This window comes from Polypterus senegalus, chromosome 1, assembly GCF_016835505.1.
Source record: "Polypterus senegalus isolate Bchr_013 chromosome 1, ASM1683550v1, whole genome shotgun sequence".
Classification (NCBI taxonomy): Eukaryota; Metazoa; Chordata; class Cladistia; order Polypteriformes; family Polypteridae; genus Polypterus; species Polypterus senegalus.
Genome location: NC_053154.1, coordinates 306,588,915 through 306,612,239, shown reverse-complemented (window position 1 = coordinate 306,612,239; position 23,325 = coordinate 306,588,915). Strand labels below are relative to the sequence as shown.

General features: G+C 39.9%; 1 protein-coding gene across 3 annotated transcripts in view; it reads right to left on the bottom strand.

Moving 5' to 3' along the window:
* The window catches only part of mypn (myopalladin), a 357,752-nt gene that overhangs the window by 103,501 nt on the left and 230,926 nt on the right, over positions 1 to 23,325 (bottom strand). The window lies entirely within an intron of this gene.

Here is a 23,325-nt window from a genome sequence, read left to right as displayed (position 1 = left end):
CTAGTGGTGACTTTCAGTATATCCTGGCCTGATTAAATAAAAACATTATAAAAGGTAGCAGACATCTTAGTGGACATTCAGATTGTCTGTCATCTCCACAAAACCTCATCTTTAGTCGACATCACTCTAAGCCTGACTTCCAGGACAAGGAAAACACCAATTGTTTCTCTGATATCTATTGCTGGTTGTCACTTCTCCACACATGTGCACATACTTAGTTCTAATCTGGGCAATCAGCGTGGGTTGGACTCTTCTCCTGTAAAACTGCAGGCAGTTCCTTAGCAGCCAAGTGAACCTCCACACTTGCAACCCCCAAGTGCAGCAAAATTGCAACAGAAGAACCAAAGGCTGAAATTTCTATGAAAATGTACTATGAAGTTCAAAGGCCTGCGGTGGTTTGGCACCCTGCCTGGGATTGGTTCCTGCCTTGTGCCCTGTGTTGGCTGGGATTGGCTTCAGCAGATCCCCGTGACCCAGTGTTCGGATTCAGCGGGTTGGAAAATGGATGGATGGATGGAAGTTCAAAGGCTAGATGGATAGATAGGTAAGGCACTATACTGTATAATAGATAGATAGATAGATAGATAAGGCACTATACTGTACTCTTCACACCGCGAACTAGAATAAGGGATTTGAGTAGTGAAGCTGAGAAGAGCATCTTGGAGAGCCTAGGAGCTCAGTGCTAGTTTGGTAACATTAGGCGAATGAGAACTGATGAGCTATATAGGGGCTGAAAGGCCTCCTGGCCAGAAACAGCATGCTGGCTCCATGGGATGATTCTGAGTCAGTAATATAATAACCCGTGGGTCACTGTGAGCTGCTAAGAGTTAATGAGAACTGCTCGTTTTACCTCCAAGACTAAAAAGCCTGTGTTATGGTTAGGGCTCTGCTCTGTTTATGTATGTTTAGAGCGATGCCTTGGCCACCAGGACGAGAAACTAATTTGCAGATCTATTGGCAACCACCTCTGCTTATGTTTAAATGCCGGCACTGTAAACCGTCCCCAGTTACCTGTTTACGTTAACATTCTTTTTCCTTTTTCACTGCAGCAAAGCAATATTTCCATAACAGATGGTAGGCTTGCATTCTGCTTTGGCTCCGACACACAATAGAGAATCACGACTAATGAAACTTGGGATAAAATGCAAGTCAAAAGGTTTGAAAATTTAAAAATGTGCATGCTGAAATAAAGAACAAGTCAGTTACTGTGTGTTTACATAATCGAGACTACCTTTTAAAATGAAGGGACTGATTAATCACTAAATCAGTCAATCTTCATTTCAGAGAGCACCGCAACAAATAAGCACTTTCAAAACGTACTTAATAACCTGATCAGACAGGCACCCTTCAAATTGAGCTTTTTACAAAGCAGTCAATATTATCAGTTAATCTATTTTATATCACACCTTCCGTAAGCAGTAATATAACAACATCTTCATTTAATAAATGTGTACCATTTAATATCTGTCATTGTTTTCATTATGGATATTACTCTTTAATTAAAATGTTCAAAATAGTCTTGGCATAGTGTGCACTATAGCAAACCCCCTTAAAGAGGACCTTATTAGAAAGTGTATTACACAACACTGTCACCTCTGTCACCTATTGACTCAGTCATGTGAAGTGTCATTTACAGTGAAAACTGTGACGGGGCAAATAAAAAAGTGATTAACAAAATCACTTAATCCGTTAGTTTACTCAGCATCAGTCACAGTTTGCTCTGTGAGAGGGTTCATTTCAAAGCAAATAGTATACTTATTAAATCAATCTATAATAGACACTGAACAGAATATGGCAGATTAGACAAAGGATGAATAGATGGATTGAAATAATCAGTCTGTTTTATAGAGCACCATGTGTAGTTTGAGGCATTTTATACCAAGTGCCAATTTTATGTACTTCGTCTGAATTATAAAGTGCTATTTAAACTGAGAGCAGGACAGGATCTATCTATCTATCTATCTATACAATGTTCCTTCTCTAATCCTGACAAAACACTATATGACACAATCATTGACTTCCTCATTATTCTCACAATCTGTCATGAAATTAAGCTATATGCCACCTTCAAATGTGAAAGTTGTGTATTAGGTGAGTACTCATTTAAATGATGTGGCCAGTAAAAAAGAACAAATGAAATTGTGGAGTAAAAAGGTATTAAAAACCGTATATTAAAAAACTTGTATTAGCTGCAAGGCAGAAGCTTCAAGTTTAAAAGTAAACAATGACTACTACTCTCCTGAGAACTGATATGAATGACATTGATATTGTAATAATTTATTTTTTATAATGTTTATATTTTTTTTGCTGTATGGACGTTGTGTGATGATTATGATGATGATGATGGTATCAGCCTTCCATTTTATGTATTGTTTGGTATGAGGACCATATGCACTGCTAATGCGTCAGGTGGTTTTAGCAGCCAAATGCCCTGTTATTGTGCTTTGTTAACAATGGAAAGACCTTTTGTTAGCTAGAACGAACTGTCCCCTCTGAAAATTACTTTTGGATGATTTCTGACTTTTGGTTTGGACCCAGTTTTGTTTAGATTTCAAGATCATGTTGTCCTCTGGTTCTTGATGATGATTTCATTGGCACTAGTAAATGGATTCCTGATTATAGTGCCCCAAAATAAGACCTCCACTTGAGTTGTACAATTATTTTAATCTGTTTGATCTTCATAATGAAAAGACCAGTTGCAAAAAAATAAATGCAAGAATTAATAAAATGGAAGTAACATGCCATCTGATTACTGTCATGGAGATTCAATATGGTTTCTCTACTTGCCCTGAGTGCAATAAGCTATCCTGGTACATGTTCAAGTAAGCACAGGTCTTGACTCCGGATTTCTTGATCAATTCATTATCTTTCTTTCACTCTCTGAAATTCAAATGCAACAGAAAACTATGCACATCCAACCAAAAACAGAACATCTTGAGATACCCATTTTTAAATAAGGTAGACAATGTAATGACAGGCATGCACATTTATCTAATACACGTCTTACATTTAGCATTTGAAATTCTTGGCCTTTGTCATGTTCAGAAGGCAAACTGAATGATGCGGAAACGTTATCATTTATGTAATATGCTACAGGTAAGATACATAGCGCTCACTTAACACCTCTAGGATGTTTCTCCTGTCACATGAAGTCTTTAATTTGACAGCAATATTTCTTCTAAATTAGAAGGTTAAATGACATTTAAACCAAGGCAGAGCCATTCTAAGCACAACCCTTTATGTCAGAGACAGAATCTCAATGCCAAGGAATGTAACAACAATATTTTAACATACACGCTATCAGCACTAAATTTCAACTGTACCGTATCCTGCAAAATGAATACACTCACAACAGCCTGATAACAATCCCAGTCACGTCAGAAATGTCTGTTTCATGTTTAAAATAGTTAATTAATTATAAAATGCGCAGGCCTATCCCAACATTATGCATACCATCCACTTTTAACCTATCACAATAGTTACTAGTACTGGAAGACTTTCCACTAGCCTTAATATAACAATAAGATGTAGTTTTCTGTTATAATTAATTATACATACAAAAATCACCATGAGAAGGTGCTATAAAATTATACATTATTGATTGTAAACAAGAAACATTTAAATTAATGTTCAGCAATCAAGTATTTGCTTTTTTACATTTATTGACTCATTTTCTGTTGCCTGAGTTGCCTCGAAAGCTTGTATATTGTAATCTTTTTAGTTAGTCAATAAAAGGTGTCATTTTGTTTGACTTCTCACTACTATTGCCAAATCCTAATTCTCATTTAAGGGAACTGGAATGAAAAAATGCCAAACTTATACATATTTATTTTATTTCATTAGCCTCCCAAATGTAATGTCATCACTATGGTGGATTATAAAGAGGCCTGTCCTGCTGAAAGACTTTCCATCAATAGCTGGAAAATGATCTTGGGTGAAGGGTTTCATCTGAGGGGGCAAAATGTGGGAAAGTAGATTCCTGTTAGATCTGGGCTAGTGGCGTGAAGGACACAAATCACTGTGGCCCACAAGCACAGGTTCAGCCTAAGAAAGCATTTGGGTTAGAAATGGATGGGTGATTCTCAAGGCCTAAAAAACAAAACTTAACAAATGAACTTTCAATTGAAGACTTTAGAACTCTACATGAACCACATCATTGACAAATTCTGGACAGTTGATCTGAGCAAAGTCATAAATCCTCAAGGGTATGTTCTTCTTTGGCCTATAGTTTAAGTAAGGAATCTACCATATACTGTATGTATCATGACCCCCCTCCCTGCTCCGTTATATCATGAAATGCTCTCTCAATTGTGAACCACTAGGGCACATTGCAGCACCTAAACCTCAGACACAATAGCACAGACACAGTTCCAGATGCCAATGAAGAGATTTACTGCCACAAATGCCTTCTACACACTTTTGTTCTCCAACAATACGACTCCCAGGTGAGCATCGTCCATCTATTCTCCCGGCTCTGACTCCCTGGATGAAGCAGAGCAGCTTCCTTTATACTGGACCTGGGAGTACTTCCAGTGTTATCACATTGCATTCATGAAGCACTTCCGGGTTGGGCAAACCCCCCCCCAGTGACTGGCTGCCCACCAAAAACTACTACTCCCAAGCAACTCTGAGGATGTCTGAATGAGGTGCACTCCAGAAGGTTGTCACCACCCAGTGTACTGAGGAAGCACATGGACCTGGGAAGCAGTCTCCCCCTGTCCATTCATTATAACGGCCTCCCAACCGGGAATGGTACCACTAAACAATCTGGTCGGGATGAGGGTCCACTCACATCCTTCCATTTAAAAGGCCTTCCCCGCCAGGCAAGGAACCATCCACCGCGGTCCCAAGTTGTGTATTACACAGTATCATTTAGTGTAATAAATTGGTATATGTGATAAAGAATTGCATCAATTGATGTGTTATTGTTTCTGGTTGGTCGTGGGGGATAAATGGCTAATTGTAGTTCGTATTTTTTTTAAATATAAAATGTTTGAAAGAACCCCCACCACTCCCCACATGCAAGTTTAAATTTGATGGTATGTTGAAATTCACCAGCGTGCACACAAGTTTTAATAACTTGCATTACTGTCAGGAGGATTTGACGTATAAAGGAGGATAATCTACAAGTGAAAATGAGGTAAATTCTAAAGAGCAATCCTAATCCGTTGATGAGATCACATAGAATGTTTCTATGGTATAAAACAGAACTTTTTGAAAATTTAATGGAAGTTTTTGAAATTTTAAGAATGTTTGTAGCACAGTTTATTCAAGATATTTCACCAAAAATCCTTGAAGATTCAGTGTACCAAATTATACTGAAATTAGACCAGTGGGAGTCAAGGTATTTCAAGTGGATGGAAAGACAGATGAACCACTGGATGGACAGGTGGATGGGCGGACAGACAGGCAGACAATATGAAACAGTATCTTCTTTGGTATTTTATGCAAACACATCTGCATAAAAGATTGCAGAGTTGCCATAAATAGTCCTAAAAATGGATGTCTTTTTAACAAAGAAAATTAACCCCTCTCTCAGTATTTGCTAAAAAAAGAAGAAGATGGGCAGAATCTGTGCAACGGTAATATAGAACTGTAAGATCAATTTTCTTCATTAATTATTTTTATCTGTATTGTAGGGACTTTATACAGAACACAGTGTACTGTATATTAGATACTGTAGAAGTTAGCTTAATGTATTTTAGATTACACTCATATAATATTCTTTTGTTTGAGTTTGTTTTGAGTTTAAATAAATAAGGTACACAGATTTTGTCTGGCCTCAGAGGTTGGGAATGACAACACAGGGGTCTCGTTGAAGGGTAAAGCAGGCTTACAGACATACAGTACAGGACAGCAGGGGCTTCAGGCTTACAATGGGAAACCAAATCCATTAAAGCCCAAGCACCAGGTGTTACGTCCAGACGTCTGAGTTAAGGTTATTATAACTAAAATGTCCAAAAAAGCTTCTTGTGAAAATAAGAAAAACAAACAAAAATTAAACCTAAACTGAAATTTTAAGCCACAGACTAAAATTAATTTAAAATGGATGGAAAAAATATCTGTTGTTTCTGTGTTGTTAAATAAAACAATTACCTATACCCTCCGGGTGACCAATAAGTCCTCTGAGGTGTGCATATGTGGGCACACAAAACATATTTAAGTTTCAGCACACAATCTTTCCATCTTTCATGTACTTAATAAAACTTGTCATGAAAGCCTGTTGGTGAATACTTTAAAAATTCTGATTTGAGCATTAGTAGGCTTTGTTCCCTCAGAACCAAGTTACCCGAACTATTGTATAACATTTCAGGAATTATTTTACTGCTCTGATGCTAGTCTTTCTAATCATAAAGTAGGCCATTATGATAGTAATTGATGTGAAGAAGTCTTAATTAATAGCAGAATGATGGTATTTGAGGGTTCCTCTAGAGTGCCTCTTTCTCTTGAATGATTTGGCTCAAAAACTAATCAGCACATTGTCATCTCATAACAAGATTCAGTTTCGAGTTTGGTATTTTTCCATCCCGCCATTTTAGCTGTAGACCGTCCTCAAGAAACTGTGACACATACACAGCCAGACACACACACATCATTGAGATATTGATGTTTTATCAGGGACCCTAAAATGTCGAGATCTTTCAGAAACCGGAGATGGAAATTTTGGATGAATCTAAAGCTTTCATTCCTCTCCCATAGATGATAGGTTATGGTGGGATATGGTGCAAAGCAAAAACTGAATTAAAATGACCCCCGTTAGTTTTTCTTATGCCCATTTATTGCTACAGTTATTCAAGCACAGTTGACAGTTTTTCACTTTGAATTAACTTTTGAAAGATTGTGAAGCAAAGATTGGGGTTCAGTGACCAAATATTTCAATATATAATCCAAAAGAAGGCCCCAATGTCAGATCTGAGTTCAAGTCATCGAATCAAAGAAAAGCCCAAGAAATACAAGTTTCGGACAAATTAGGCCACCATGAAGTTAAAATAATTTGTAACACTTAGAATATTCTGAAAAATCATACTGAGTTTCTTTGCAATGATACACAAAGTGTAACTGGTTTGAAGACAGAATAGCAGGAGTGCCACTTCCCTTAAAATGTGAACACTGGCATGCACAGCTTGTAAAATTATGGGAACCGTGCAGTTCTCTGGATTAAGACATAGCGATCAACTCGTTCTTTAATGTGGAGTTGTCTCCAATCTGACTCTGTTCGCTATAAACCTAAACATTTTCTTATCCTTGCTCTCTGTCGTTAGCTTTTTTGTTAAATAGGCGATACAGAATTTTAATTTCATTCTCAGTTTCTCATATTAAATTCTTCTTTTTTTGAGCCCCAAGTTTTTTGCATCAGGCTTGAGATTTTTACCTTGCACCTCATGCTGTCAGATTAGGCACTGGAGGATTGGACAAATTTAGTCATGAATGAATAGATGAATGGAAAACATTATTTGTTAAAAATGAAACATGTTTCTGGCTGGTAGTCGTTTTTTCAAGTCTGGAAAGGCTCTGCCTTTAGACTCTGCTGCAAATACAGGACTGGGATTTGTAGCAGCTTTAATCAAGTTTGAATGATTTTTGATAATTTAGTTGTATTTAATACACCTTTAAGACAGGTACAAGTTTAAGTTGTCAGCACAATTTTTTTTAAATTTCATTAATCAGTAATTATTTGGCATATCTGTTCAGCTTGATGAATGAACAAATTGTATGTGTCTGAATAGTTTAAACAAGCATATCACTTTAATAAATACAGTATGTTCTGTAATTCATAAGAATTTCCTATGTTTGGTATATGAATAGACAGTTATATTATGTAATAGTCAACAGTATGTACTGGGCTGAAGATAGCTGAAAATTTTTGTTCATGAAGAAAAACATTTGCTCACACCAAGCCAGTCCTTGGAGGAAACTTTGCTGTTGACTGTCTCTCCTTTTTCACTAAATGGCTATGTGGTGTATTGAACATGATGACTGTGTTTAGACAGTACATGTTTCTGAACATGGACACACATCAGTAAAGTAGTGTGAACTCCAAACACAAAGACACAATACAGTCCCATGTTCAAATAAATGGATGATTTATTGCACAATACCGCAATGTGCAGCACAAATCACATGTTATCTCTCCACAGTCACCTCTCTTCTCTCCACCATACTGCCCTACTCCAGTTGATTGTTGCTTGTCTTCCTCCCAGCTCTGACTTGCCTGGACAAGGGAGTGGAGTCCCTTTTATTGAAGACCCAGAAGTACTTCCATTGCCAGGGCTTTTGCCCATTTGAAGTACTTCTGGATCATATGAAAGTTCCCAATCACAGACAGTGGAACTCCCTGCAGCGCCCTCTTGCAGCACCCACAGACCCCAGCAGGAGTATGTTACCAGACTACATTTCCCAGCATGCCTTACTGGTTTCCAAATGGGCACTGATTTCCAGGGCCAATGCCATCTAGCCTCCTGGGGAAATAAACAGTCGCCAGAGACAGTTCTTCCCTGTTCTGCTTCTCTATCTCAGCCAGAGAAGGTGTCACACACATGTCCAGTTGGGACACCTGTCCATTTGCTTGGGGCTTCCCACCCGGGTAAGGAAGTGTCTTCTTACAATGGACTGTCCGCCCATCCACTTAGGCAGTCTCTTTCAAGTCTGGCACCTCTCTGTCCCTTGGCTAGGATGCCTGCCTGCCTACAAGGACCCTCTTGTCCAGGTAAGGAACCATTCCTTTCCTGGTCAGGATGCCCGTCCAAACTGTGTGGTACTTACATTAGTAAAAATTGCACACTTTACAATATATTTTAATTTGTGACAGAAAACATCTGCATAAAACCAGAAGTAAAACATTAGTACAGCTGTGATGAGAACAGGCCATTTAGTCTAACTAGCTCACCCCTCCTATTCACCTAGATTCTACAAAATAACATGAAATCTTAAGGTTTAAGAATCCCTAAAGTTTTGCTCTTTACTATACTACATGGTCATTTATTCTATTCGTCTATAAGTGTTTTCCCACCACAGGAAATTTTTCAGGAACCAGGGACATTTTAGAAATTTAGATGCTTTTGTATCAATTCCTACTGTAGGAACTTTGGCCATTTGTAGTTGCTAGTTGGCAGTTCCACTCCACTAGGTAGGACATTACACTATATTTAACAAGGCACTTGGACAGTGAGAGTCTAAGTTTGTCTTCTTGTACTTGATGCTGGATATCACAGAAGGATAACAGCAGGTGGAAACATGTAATTATACCCACCTCAATATGTAAGAAGACTGGTGACATGACAAGTGTCAGGAATGAATGACCCTCTATGAAGAGAGAGAATAAGGCAACAGAGGATTGGTTCTGGCTCTGGTAGAATGCTTTCTGACCAATGCAAAGCAGCACCTGACCCCTGATCATATCAAACTTCATCCTACAAGTTAATCACTCAACAATCCTGCAATGTAACCACATGGCCCCTTTAATGCTCTCACCTAATTAGGTTCATTGGAGACCTTGTCCGTTAAGGTCAGCTGAAGTCTCGAGGGTGAATAATATCAGGAGCCACTAGAGACCGTTCTAGCCTGATGTCCCAGTAGCAAAACTCTGCGAAAGTGGTTTTAAGTCTGGTCTAAAGGGATCTCACCAGGATCCCCTTCAGTTTCAGCTTTATACAATTGACAATAATGACACAAAGAGTAAAATAAACAGGAAAAAAAACTACTTTAAATGGTGAGAAAGTAGGAAAGTTCTTCCACTTAGTAGATGCCAGATTGGGAGTTTCAGAGTAGAAGCAGGGTTATGTTTTTAATCTGTTTTACTTTGTACTTTGTGTTCTGTCTTGTGTATAGGGTGGTCCAGATCTAATCCAGACGATCTGGATCTGCATAATTAGATCTGGACCACCCTGTATATCACACCCTTTTGTCTTTGCTCCAATAAACTCAACATTTTGATATGGTTGGCCTCTGGCTAAATGCTGGGGCTCACCACAAATACTCTTTCTTTAAATTGGACATAATGACAATATAGTGGTGAGTCCTGCTGCCTCAAAGCTCAGGTGGCTTAGGTCCAGTCACCATCTTGTTTTGTTTGGAGTTTACATATTCTCACTATTTCCTTGGAGAGTTTTTCTTTGTATTTTGGGTTTCATCACACATTCTAAAGATATGTATATATCAGATCATATGTAGAAGCTAAGTCAATCTAGTGTGAGTGTGTCCTGTTATCTTAACTAAAGTTGGTTCTTTCAATGTCCATGATACAACCAAGAAAGCTTCAAAAAGGCACTGAAGATTTAGGTACAATGAACATATAAAGGTAAAATATGTCAGCTATTGAACCCAGTTTCCTCATCAAGAAGTACCTCTGGGAGTCTTTTCTGTCTGCAGCTATCAGGGAATTCAATGTTTCATCGCAACATCCCAGGTTAAATACTGATACTTTTTAAGTTAATTTTGCAATTTCTATACAATTTGCCTTTTTATTGATTGATTGATTGATTGATTGATTGTGTCATTTGTCCTGTGATCTGTACACTTGTTTTTATGTTTCTCCTGCTGTATGCATCAAAATATCCCTTTTGGATTAATGAACTGTATCTAATCTAACCTAATCTAATTACAAAGGTACTTGGACAATAACACCAGTCAGTCACAATCTGTACATAAACTGCATCAACATGCAATCTCCAAAGTGTAAGAAAGCCAGGATTCAAACCCAGGTACTTGCATGGGTGTAGAAGCATCTCCAACAAGTGTGTCTGTGTGCTTCCCTACATATCTATTATTGGAAATGTTTACTGTCAAAGAAAAAGAATGAGAAGGGAATCTCAGCCTTATGCTACAAACAAGTCAGCATTCATTCCTACCCAGTGGCTACTTTAAAAATGCACGAATGGAAACAACAGGCAGGGCTTTCTCTCGTGCGAGTTTATACCACTTCTATTTTTAGGTCACTGCTCATCTTTATGTGTGCACAGAAACGATAGATAGATAGATAGATAGATAGATAGATAGATAGATAGATAGATAGATAGATAGATAGATAGATAGATAGATACTTTATTTATCCCTTGAGGAAAATTCAGGCATCCTATAGCTCAAACATATTAGTAAAAATTGTTAAAAATTATTATAAAAGCAAGGAGAACAAACATAAATAATTAAATAGCAAAAGGTACAAATCGGTCAATTGTTACGGTGTCGGGCGGCAGAGTGGTAACCAGGCCAGGAATCACTAGTTTTGACAACAGCAATATAAAATTTCAGAGCAATAGGAAGAAATGATTTTCTAAAGTGTTCTGTTCTACAGCACAGTGAGGGAAGATAACAGCTATATTTACTTCTCTGACTCACCACAATGTTGTGGAGAGTGTGACTGCTATTGTCAAGGATGGCCTGTACCTTCTTCCCCATACACCTTTTCACCACAATTCCCTTTGAGTCCATAGTCCTGCCCAGCACAGAGCCAGCGTTCTTCACCAGCTTGTCCTGCCTCTTTGTGTTCTTATGTCATACTGCCTGTCCAACAAATCGCAGTAAAGAAGAGGACATTGGCAACAACTGTCTGACAGAACAATGACAGCATTTCACTGCGTATACTGAATGATCTGAGTCTTCTGAGGACAAACAACCAGCTCTGCCCATTCTCATAGAGGACATCTGTGTTCACAGACCGGTCCAGTCTGTCATCAAGGTGGATGCCGAAGTTTTGTAAGTCTGCACCCCTTCAATGCTCTTCCCTTGGATATTTACAGGCTGAAGGGGGAGTTTAGACCTGTGGAAATCCACAATCATCTCCTTGGTCTTCATTGTAATCAGAACCAGGCAGTTCTTATTGCTCCAGTCACTGACAGCTCCAATCAGATCCGTATATTCCCCTTCCTGCCCATTCTTTATACACACTACAATAGTCATATCATCAGAGTACTTCTGAATGTGGCAAAAGTCCAACTTATATTTAAAACCTGTTGTGCTTAATTAATTATTTGCTCAATATCCATTGATTCCATCACTAAAACAAAAATTACAGTTGAATGAAAGCCGCCATCCAATTAGGAGAAGATACTGATGGCCCAGAATTGTTCATCAAGCCAGCAGTAAAAGCTTTAATGTGAGTTTAGCAAACCAGCAAAAGGCACAGATGGAACTGAATGACTTCACCTATCGCTGCTCACACTGCAACAATACTTCAGAAACAATCACAGTGTGCATGTCAAACACAGTGGTAAGTAGTAGAAAACTTGCAATGTGAATTAAGTATGCCCATGCATACAGATGGAGTTACTTACAGTAGCAGAGGAAAATAGCTGATAACCGATCTGGAGTGAAAAAGTAACTGATTCCATTAGTAAAACATCAGTGGAATGAAAGCCGACATCCAACTAAGAGAAGAAACTAATGGACCAAAGCCGTTTGTACAGGCAGCGGTAAAAGCTTGAATGCAAGTTTAACAAACCAGTGAATGGCACAGGAGGAACTGAAAACACCTAGACAAAGATGAAGTCAGCACTAAATGTAAATTGAATTTGTTCTTTGACTGCCAAGGGCACGTTTATAGACTGTGTTGTGTACCCTGCAAAATGTACAGGTTAAGTTCTTCAGGCGACACTACAGATAGCTTCACGTAGAAAAAATACATAGTTAACTTAGTGTAGATGTGTGTTTAGGAGGACTGCATTAGGAACTTAGACAGCCCCTTAGGTGACAAGGGTGAAAAAAAAATAGATGGAAAATAATTGATCGGTCAATTTGATGCTAGGTTTATATTATGTGTTTCAGTCTACTTGACATTCGGTTGTGCTGTGAGAATAACCAAGTCTGTCTGACCTTTCTTATCTCTCAGTGCGTTTACATGTGCACACATAATTGTGTTGAGGTGAATAACCTGAATCCAGAAATCCGTTTTCTCAGTAATTCACTTGTACATGTGCAAATAATCTTCCAAGTTCTTTGGCAAAACTCATTAAACTGCGTAAAAAGGATGAAACGTTATCATTTGTCACAGTGATTCCGAAAACAGGCATGACCCTAGTGATCATTTTCTAGTGTTTTATAAATGTGTTTATTCAAATTGACACTTTATTTATAGGCTTCTGTTACCAGAATGCACATAATGCCCTTTTTCTGCTTTGGCTGTGCAATTGAGCCCTGCAAAGGACCCAGTAAGTGTGCTTCCTGCCTCACACATAGTGCTGCTGCGATAATAATAACACCGGTATTTATACTACAACAAGATAAGTATTGTGGTAGGTTACTGATTACTTTAAAAATGAATCAGACTACTTAACGCATGTTACTTTTAACATGTTCCTCTACTGCTCATTAAGATTGTGTGGTTGAGTTTAGAACTGTACACTCAGCTTATCACATAATTTTAGCAGTTTCTGAAATACTGAGAAAGGTTGTTTCAGCCAGGAGAAGGAGTAATGCAATCACCCCAACATTTCTCGCCTCTACCAATGGCTGCTGAAAGGGTGCATGAAACAAATACATGCACAGGCTGACAGAGTGCAAAAGACATGCGTAGTCTACAAAATCTTTAAATGTTACCTGGTGAAGGGTTTACTTGGCCACATAATCAGATTATTCACAGAGAAATCTACTTTTGTTAATCAGGTTTTTTAGAGGCCAATAACCCAATTTCTCTAATCAGGTGTTCACATGGCATGTTAGAAATCAGGTTTCTTTGAATAATTGTGAAGACGCTAACTGTTGCCCCTGGTGAGTGAAGTTTTTTTTTATCTTTATAGCTGATTAGATTTTACTTGAGATCTACCATGTGCCAGGACAGGCTTTCAGCCCTAGTTGTAATTTTAACAGAGCACAGTGTTTGAAGGTGTTTGGGCCTAGGAAACTCAATGGCTGCCTTTGCTGTTGCCAAATCCTTTACAAACCATTTTTTAATTTTCTATTATGTGCCCTTTAAATTATTTTTTTTTAATATTATGATGTGCAATTTGTATTTATCTTTTATTACCATGTGTACCTTACATTTATTCTGCTTTTTAGTTACTATTTTACTTATTTAGAATTTTTAATTTGACCTTAGCCATAATTATTTATTATGTTTATTTAGTCTGTTTCTCATAAAATTAAAATAACAAATTTTCATTGTATTAAATTCTGCCTGTTGATCATGTTAATTTAGATATTGCACTACAATAATGGTGATGTGGTGGCGCAGTGGGTAGCGCTGCTGCCTCGCAGTTAGGAGACCCGGGTTTGCGTTCCAGGTCCTCCCTGTGTGGAGTTTGCATGTTCTCCCCATGACTGCGTGGGTGTCCTCCGGGTACTCCGGTTTCCTCCCATATTTCAAACACATGCAGGTTAGGTGCTTTGGCGATTCTAAATTGTCCCTGGTGTGTGTGTTTGGTGTGTGTGTGCGCCCTGTGGTGGACTGACGTCCTGCCCGGGGTTTGTTTCCTGCCTTGCGCCCTGTGTTGGCTGGGATTGGCTCCAGCAGACTCCCGTGACCCTGTAGTTAGGATATAGCGGGTTGGATAATGGATGGATGGATAATGGTGATGCATTTTACCATGTCAGGTAAAGGTTGGAGGCTCATATGGAGTTTTTTGCCTGGGTCCCCAGAGTCCCTAGAATCACCTCATAAAGGAGTGATGTTTTTATTTTTAAATAAAGATATTTGCTGTCTAAGATTATTGCTCTCTCTTATTTTATTTGATGGACTAACACTGATGCTGTTCAGTTAAAGACACTTTGGAGTGATAGCTCAACATGCCAGCCGCAGTCGTCTTGTTTCCTGGAGTTACAGTGACAATTGAGCTGTAAGAAAGTTGCAGAAAAGCAACTAAAATAACTCTCCATGGAAGTCATTCTTATCTGAGCTGTCAAGGTTTTATAGGAGTGTAAGATGTCCCACGAATTAGAGGAAACCATTTAGCCCATCAAGTACATCTTGCTGTAGTTTGTGGCACTTTCCCACAGTCCTTTAAATAACTCAACTGTACTTTAAACTATTCATTGTTAGTTCATTCTTCAGAATGAGGAGCCATACCCATTTCTTGGTCTTCAAAATGTTCTGTCCTACTGACACTGAGAAGCCTGCCCCTGCAGCAGACATTTGTCCTAGATGAGGTGCCATTTCATCAGAGTTGAAGAGTTATTTTATATGATACAACTTTCTCAAATCTACTGAATCCAAGTCAAGTTTGCAGGGATAATGTTTTTTTTGGACAAGCTGCCAGTCCACCGCAGGGTTCATAGAGACACCCTCATCCACATTCACATAGTCAATTTAGAGTCAGAAATTTACCTAACCTACAGAAGAAATGAGGTAAACACCAGAGAATCAGGAGTAAAACCCATGTAGACACAATGAGAATGTACAAACTCCATGTGGAAAGTAAGTAGGTTGTGTCATGTCATTTTTCATTTGCTTAATCCAGACCAGGGTCGCAAAGAGGACTGGACCCTACCTCAGCTAGCATAGGGCATAAGACAGGAACAAACCCTGGACAGGGCGTCAGTCTATCACAAGACAAACACACACTAGGGGCAATTTAGCATCAGCGATACACCTCACCTGCATGTCCAGCTACGTGGTGAACATGCAAACTCCACTCTGGGAGGACACAAAACATGAACCCTGGTCTCTTTGCTGCTATGCACCTCCATGCCAGTGAAAGCAAGTAGGTGCAAGAATACATTTTATGGATCAGTGAGGCAGCAGACCTTACCTCTGTGCCAACCATACCACCTGCATAATTACAGATATTAGGGGATTGCCTGCCTTGTACCCTGTGCTTGCTTTTAGGATCCAGCACCCCAGCAACCCTGCTCAGGATTATGCAAGCCTAAAAAATGGTATAGTATGGTGTGATAATAAAAAAATGCAGGCATTTAACATTATATGACTTTTTTTTCCTTAATTAGTACTGCATATTTGCATAATATTTGTTTTAAGTTAGCAATCAAACTGGAAAGATGTTTTACAATACATTTTTCATAAGTTGGTTCATTCCGTCATTAAGATAACAGTGCATGAACTCCGACTACACCTAATCAGACAGAGAGAGAATGTAACCGAAATACACAAATACATGTAAACTTTGTAGCTGAGACATTTTTAAACAGGTAATTTAGAGTCTAACAAGTAACCGGTTTAAAATAAATTGAATAAATGATGCTGAAACAGCCTATTTCTGGTTAAAGTTAACATGTGCCTCATGCAGATTCCTCTTTTACTTCATTTGTCAATATGAATTTCCAAAATAAAATCAAATGAATTCATAATTACATATTGGATATGTGAACTATTTTAATAAACATTAATTTCAAGAGTTTAAACTAAACAGATGAAAATGATACACTAAATTGAAGAGTTGGTTTGTAACAAGAAGTCAGTGCCAAACAAACTGCACTCCACCAGATTAACTAATAGACAAATGGAATAGATAAGCTAATAGACCAGAGGAACAGATCAACAGACTCAACAGAAGAGATCAATGGAACACAGAACCTAAAAAACCAACGGAACAGATTAACAGAATCAATGGAATAGATCGAAGGAATCAACTGAACAAATCAATGGAATACATGGAAATATGTCAACTAACAGACCAACACAATACATCAAGGGAATCAACAGAATATATCAATTAATAGAGCAATGGATTAGATCAATGGAATAGATCAACTAATAGATCAGCAGAATAGATCAACAGACTCAATGGAATCAACAGAATATAGCAAGTAATAAGCGAATGGAATAGATCAACAGAATCAACGGAATCGATGGAATATATCAACTAATAGAGCAACAGAAAATATCAATGGAATCAACAGAATATAACAACTTATAGACCAACAGACTAAATCAATGGACTATATCACCCGAAAGACCAACAGAATCAATGGAATATATCAACAGAATCTACAGAACATATCAACTAATAGACCAACAGAATAGATTGTCAAGCTTGGGTCACAAAGTTGCACAGGAGAGTTCAGCAGGTTTTCCAAGGAGTAGAAACTTTATTGCTGTTCTGGCAGATACAAACACAAGTCTCTTTCAGAGGTGATCCAGCCTCACAAGGAACAGTTGTCAAACTTGACGCATCAACCCCAACTCCTGCTCAAAAGAACACAAAATCAAGGGGGTACAGCAACTCGGAAGCAGCAGCCAGAGCAGAGCGAGTCTGGGGAAAGAGAGACAGGAGAGTGAGACCTCAGGATGGCCAAGGCTCAGTCTTCTAAATGTTCAAAGGCCTGCACGAGGAGGACATCACACAGCAAGCCAGGAGCTGATCCCGCAAAGACAAGCTGTAAGAGTGTGTTTGTTTCCCATTGAAAAACTGTTTATGCGGGGGTTTCTGAAGGGCAGTTGCCTGCCCCTGCAGAAGCGGTCACAAAATCAACAGTATCAACTAAATATATCAACCAACAGACCAATGAAATAGATCAACAGAATATATCAATGGAATCAAGAGAAAAGATCAACTATCTGGTCCACGGTAGACGAACTTGACTTAACCAAAGAACAGCACAAAAATGCAATCAGATAATAAAGGTATCAGTGCTTTGAAAACCACAGTGCTTGCTATAGTTGTAATGTAAATGTAAACGGTAACTCACAGTTTGTACCACTCCCTCCTTATGTGTTCAGTAAATCTGGTTTAGGATAGTCTGCTATGGCATCCACAGTGAACAACTTTGGCACTTTCAGCTCTGCTTGGCGCCTCCTTCACAGCTAAGCCTAGTAGTACAAGGCCTGTTCCTATCACTTCGCTATGCTATCTTTTCCAAACTTGCCTATAACAAAAGTTGCAGGAGTGATTTAATGTGCTTTCTAATATACTGTAGATATTATCATTTAAAAAAAAATGATGCTGTCATTTAATTGTCAATGATATACACAAACAACTTTGCACACATGACTACCTAATGTAACACTGAGGTACTACCAGCCATGAATAAAAAATGGGAGCAAAACACATAATTATGGTCAATCAAAAAAAAATCCTGTCGATTTCTTTGTTACTTTATATGTATACGTGTATTTTCTATAGAGATTTTTGACTTTGTTTTTTAAATGCAAAAGAGTACTGGCAATTTTTCTCATTACAAATCATTACTAAATGGGCAAAGGTGGGCCCACTGAGGCCTACCCAAAATTACTGGTCTGGTAGAAATATTAACGTGGAAAGAGCTTTGGTATATATATTTTTAAGATTGTGGGCTGATGTCAACGTCTTTTAAAATTAATACATAAAACAGCAGCAGCCCTAACACTGACTTGTTTAAGAACTCCAAAGTTGAAACACATTCTGATAATGAATACACAAATATCTTCAGCTTCTTATGTGGTTCACCAAAGAAAAAGTTTTTGACATTGGCTGGGTCTCAATAAAGTAACCACAGGCGTGCAAACTGCTTCCCGGACTAATATATGGATGGTCTCCCTCGGGGCATCTCAAGATTTATTTGCCTATATCCTTTGAAAGTTTAATTGTCACCATCAGCTGGTTGACCAGGCACTGGAGCCATGCCAGCAAAATTAGGCAGGAATGGCTGGGAAAGATCTACTTTCAGCTCAGATATTCTACTCTTAAAGTATTTTTCTCATTTAAGTTGAGCTTTATCCAAAAATGTTGTGACTCAGCCAAGTGAAACTGTTTGCCACTGACAAAGCAGAACAAGAAGTGACACGATATAATTACATTTAATGGTAGACTTGAGATGGCTGAAACATGAGACAAATGTACAGCTTGTTATTGTATTGTAAAGGTGAGAAATAATCCCCTCTAATAAGATAGAAAAGTGTTGTTTTCCAAAGAATATGGTTGGCAATTTACCAAGGAGCAGAAATGTAAACTATTTTGTCAGCAAAGCAGTTACAGGTGACACAGTGTGTAGCACTTCTTTGTAACTGCATGGACCTCTGTTCAACTCCTGATCATTCGCTTTTGTGTTAAATTTATGTCTGCGATAGGGTAAGATCTCAAACTCTGGTGAAGCTTTAAGAATGCTGACTGATTCTTTTATGTTCTCACAACATGCCTTTCAAACAAGTCTATGCAAACTGACTCTTAGAAAGACGGATTTAAACAAGGAGGTAGTTGAGTTGTACTAATTTAGAATCAGGGTTTTGAGAACATCTCTGCCATGATGAGCGCCAATGTCTCGTGTCCACACCCTTGTTACTTTGTTCATGTCGCCTTTTCATCATGTTTTCACATCAACACTTTTGTCAACGCCTGCTTTGTTAATTTTTGCCCGCTGACTAATAATTTAATAGCAGCCTGACACTGTTGGATCTCCATTTCTTTTTCTATTTATGGACCCCATTTATTAATAATTAATTAGCAGCAGCCATACAATCTGCTCTTCAGAACAGGTTCTCCACCTGAAACTAAACATGCTTGGTCCCAGCCATTACTTGGATGGGAGACCAACTGAGAAGGTCCTTACTGCAGCATGACCATTGAGGTGTGCCTAAACATGATCAGGGTTAAACTTTTAAATCCACCTCTAATCATAGATGTTATACTTTTCAGCCCGGCTGAACTCCATGCTAGATAGGAAAGACATGTGTATGTAACTTGGCTCACTCGACGGCCGTCATTATTTGAGTCAGACAAGCCCCTCACGATCCTAAATTTTAACCGTAGTGTAACTGGGCATCCTGCACTTCCTGACTCTGTAGCCTGTGTCACACACGTGTGAGTAGGAGGCAGCTAAAGGGTCTGAGTAAGTGTAATAAAACATCTAACTGGAGTGTGTTGACTGTCTTTCTCATTTCCCTACAGACCTTTCCCGGGAAATCCTGCAAGGTTCCAGCGCCTCAGAAGATGTCACTTCCTAAGTCGGCCCCTTTGCTGATGTCACTTCTGAAGCCGGCCCCTTTGCTGACGTCACTTCTGGTTCCGGCCATTCTGATGACATCATTTCCTCTCCAGATCATTAAAGCCTCCATCTTGGGCTAATATAGTCAGTTCTGTTTTGGACTCGGTGATATGCACATCATGCTTTTGATACGAAAAACCCTTTTGCAGCTGGGAAAAACAATATATAGGTGGCTGCACCAAACCTTTTTAATGTCCTGGACTCTTAATTATCACAGTGGCGTAGTCGGCAGGATGAAGTCCCAGAAGAAACCGGGACAAGTAAATAACCAGGTAGGAAAGTACCGAGTTTCTGGGGGGGGGAGTGCGTTTGGGGGTCAGGAAGGACTCAGTACAGGCTCCGCTCCTCAAATACAACCCCGGGCTTATAACTTACCAAATGGAGAATGTGAAGGGGATATACAGGCGTAGGCTGGTTTTTGGGGATGAAACAAAAAGGGCTTATTATGCTCTCTCGGAGGAGAGAGCTGAGCCGCCCATTGGGACTGAGGTCCCAGATAAATATGAGCTATCCCCAGTCCAGCAGGCAAAATTAATGAATAACTGGGTACTTGATCCAGAGAGATCAGTCCAGGAGCAGGCTATGACCCTCTGGGAGCAGGTGGCTGTATGGCTAAGGCCATTTGAATTAACCACCTGCCAGATAGTACAACAGGTAGCCTGCCTTATCTTCCTAAAAGGCCTCCCTAAAAACTTTGCCCAGCCGGACTGGGGTGACTTTCACTCCATGGAAGAGCTTATAAAGCTCATGAAATCACCCGAGACAGTCTCAAAATCTAGGTCCTATAGTGGATTTCCTAGAGATCACGTCCTACTGAATAAGTCTCTTACACATACATCGGAGCCTGTTTCTGAGTTCCCGGGCCACCGGGCGCGCGACCTACCTGGGAGCGAGGCGGGATGTAGGTGGAGGGGGGGGGTGAGATCGTTTGTGCGCTCTTGTCAACCCCCTGACATGTTCAAATACAGGATCAGTAGTCATTAATGGCTATAACCTCCATGCCCTGTTTGATTCCGGCAGCAACGTTTCCATTGTTGATTGCCGATATGTTTTACCGCGACAAAGAATTAAAAAGAAGACCAGTATTCAATGTATTCACGGAGACACCCGGATGTACAACACCGCCATATGTTTCGTGAGTCAGGGAGGATCGCTAAAAAAATTTCCCATGGCAGTCCACCCTAATCCTCTCTTTCCAGCGATTCTAGGGCGGGACTGGTCAGAAAATAAATGCGGTAAACTATTGACTACTCCTGGTAAAAACTTAGGCCTCGTTATAGATGGGGATAACTCGTCTCAAGCTGTCTCCACGCCGTGTACACAGCCGGCGAAGAAAGATATGGAAGCCCACGAGGAGGAAGGGGAGATTCCTGGACCGTTGCAGGCAAATACGTCATCCATCCGCGCCTCAACGAGTCGGGAGGAATCCCCTCCCCTTGAGGTCAGACCAGACCCTCTCTCCGACATTAACTTTCAGTTTAAACAAACATTGGCTTCTTTTAAAAGGGAGCAGTGGAATGATGACTCCCTAAAATTTGCAAAAAATGCAGTTATCCTTGTCAACGGCCAACGCACACACCAGCCCATGCCACAAGGACCTCACTTTGTAATAGAAAATTATCTATTATATTGGGTCGCGGAACATGGGGCAGAGGTTCGGAAACTGTTGTTAATCCCATGAACCTACTGGCAGCAGGTTTGTGAATTAGCTCACGCCCACCTCCTTGGAGGCCATTTAGGCTCTGAAAAAACTTTAGAGCGGATTAAGCTCAGATTTTTTTGGCCGGGAATTAACAAGGAGGTTCACTGCTTTTGTATTTCTTGTCCAGAATGTCAATTATGGCAAATTCCTAGGAGGGACCATGCTCCTCTCGTTCCCTTTCCCTTAATTGATGTCCCCCTTGAACGAATTGGGGTTGATATTGTAGGACCCTTGGAGCCCTCAGCCCGAGGACATAAATATATATTAGTCATCGTGGATTATGCGACCCGATATCCGGCAGCTGTTCCCTTGCACTCAGTTACATCTAAAGCAATCGCACGGAAACTAATAGGAGTATTTGCGCGTGTCCGTATTTCTAAAGAAGTCCTAACGGACCAAGGAACACCTTTTACCTCGGAGACGTTCAGGGAAACGGCCAAGTTACTGAAAAGAAAGCACTTAAAGACCGCGGTGCACCATCCTCAATCCGACGGTCTAGTGGAGAGATTTAATCAGACTCTCAAGCAGATGCTTCACAAGGTGGTCAGCGGGGATGGGAGGAATTGGGATCAGCTCCTCCCCGTTGTACTCTTTGCCTATCAGGAAGTTCCACAAGCCTCTACGGGGTTCTCACCTTTGGAACTGTTATATGGACGACAACCCTGAGGTATATTGGATATTTTAAAAGAAGGTTGGGAAGGAGAGGCTCTTCCCTCTACAAATATTTTGGAATATATCGCACAGTTACGCGATAGATTTGGGAAAATCTGACCTATTTTAAAAAGCCATATGGAAAAGGCACAAGCAGCCCAGGCCCATTATTATGACCATGGCATGACACTCTGAGAATTCCATCCAGGGGATCGTGTCATGGTATTAGTTCCCATCTTTCATTCTGAATTGCTTGTCCATTGGCAAGGCCCTTATGAAATTAAAGAGAGAAAAGGATTGGTCGACTGTTTGGTGAAACAACCCAATCGTAGACCAAGTGAGCGGGTTTATCATGTGAACTTGCTGAAGCTGTGAAAGGAGAGGGGACCAGATCCCTCCTCCGCTCAGCCCTGCTCATTCTTTGCTCACATAGACACCCTTAATTTTGGCGAGGAATTAACTTATAGACAAAGACAGGAGCTGGAATCAGCTATCCTTTCCGTCTCAGAGGTAGTGAGTGAAAAGCCCGGAAGGACCTCTCTGATTGCGCACAACATAATGACTGAACCAGGGGTTATAGTCCGGGAGCACCCCTATAGACTTCGTGAGGCAAAGAAAGTAGAAGTTTAGCCGGAAATCAAGCGGATGCTGGAACTAGGAGTGATTGAGGAATGTTATAGTCCTTGGTCCAGCCTAATTGTCTTGGATAGTTAGCGTGACGGCAGTTGGAGGTTTTGCAATGACTTCTGTCAGCTTAACCAGGTCTCCCTTTTTAAAGCTTATCCCATACGTCGCGTGGATGACTTCCTCGAGAGGCTTGGACAAGCAGAATTTTTAACCACGCTTGACATGACAAAGGGGTACTGGCAGATTCCTTTGACGGACTCCGTGAAGGTTAAGACCACGTTTAGCACTCCTAGCGGACACTGGCAGTATCGTGTTCTTCCATTCGGGTTACATGGGGCTCCTGCGACTTTCCAGTGTCAGGTGGACAAAGTGCTCCAACCCCATAATGCGTATAGTGCTGCCTATCTGGATGACATCATCATCTATTTCAGCACATGGAAGGAACATGCACAGCAGGTCAATGCGGTATTGCGGATGCTAGAGGCTAAATATTTGGGCTA